The sequence below is a fragment of the Perkinsus marinus genome, assembly GCF_000006405.1.
Source record: "Perkinsus marinus ATCC 50983 genomic scaffold scf_1104296961862, whole genome shotgun sequence".
Classification (NCBI taxonomy): Eukaryota; Perkinsozoa; order Perkinsida; family Perkinsidae; genus Perkinsus; species Perkinsus marinus.
The window spans coordinates 7,828-9,134 of NW_003205635.1; positions in this window are offsets into that span (position 1 = coordinate 7,828).

Below are 1,307 nucleotides of genomic sequence, written 5' to 3' on the forward strand. Positions count from 1 at the left end.
TATACGCGTGCAACGTGCGCCATAACTTGGGTTCTCAGGCTTCCGAGTTCTTGGGTAAGGCTAGTAAGCTCGAATGCCAAGTGGAGCAATTTGGCCATTACCGAGCTGTGGATCATGCGTTTACTCATAACTAACTTTCTCTGGGTCAATACTCATCAGCTGATGATTCCTCTGCTACACACGTCACCTCCCTCAACTCCGACAGTGGTAAATCGCTGGATACGATCTTACTAACACGCACTTTGTCTACTGGAGTGATAAGCCCGACATCCATCAGTCTAGAGATACCGAGTCCGTGGTTTTACGCAGTTGCAGTGACGACAGTGTGATCAACTAAAATACCATTTGAGCTCACACAGCTTAGGATACAATTAAACACTTTAAGACAAGCACGTGTGTACATGTGCTTGCGTACACCACTCTTAATACACGAGTCTGTCCGTGAGACTTCTCGTAGGGTCGGTCACGATCATTTTGAAGATAAATCCCGAGACAAGTCTCAAAATCATTCCTAGGACTGGCTTATGGTCTTGATCAACCCTGAGAATCCCATACTAGGGTCGACCTCGAGTTTCAAGATCAGTTTTTCAAACACAACGAGTTTCACGAGTTGAGTGCACGCAATCACATGTGCACACGTGCTTGTCTAACTGTGTTCCATAGTATCCTCCATTGTGTGAGCTTGTATGGCATCTTAGATCTCATACTATCAGTACGGTAACTGCGATGAATCTCAGGATCAATATTTCTAGCTTGATTAACGTTTACTTCATCAGCTCAGCACGAAAAGCGCGAGTTAGTGAGATCGTATTCAGCGATTTACCATTGTCGGAGTTGAGGGAGATGATGTATGTAGCAGAGAAATCATCAGATGATGAGTATTGAAGACAGAGAAAGGTAAATATGAGTAAACGCATGATTCACAGCTCGGTAATGCCCAAATTGTTTTGCACGGCATCCGAGGTTACTAGCCTTACCCAAGAACTCGGAAGCCTGAGAACCCAAGTTATGACGCACGTTGCACGCGTATACAGGACATGCGTCAACAATCAACACAGCGGATATGCGGAGCCAGTGGATGTCTGAGGGGCGCAAGTACCACTGAGCTGGAGTCTTGGCCAAGAGGGACATGAATGGTTCGAACTATCTTGTTGCAGCTCTATCGGTACGGTCAATGAAAATCTTCCTGACCTTCGCAGTCGTCATCATCTATGCTGCCTTCTGGGAAGGATGCAGCAGCAATGGTATGCCCCGTTCTCGGCTACAGCACTCGAACCTTTAGTTTCAGATACCACCACAGCCGCCCC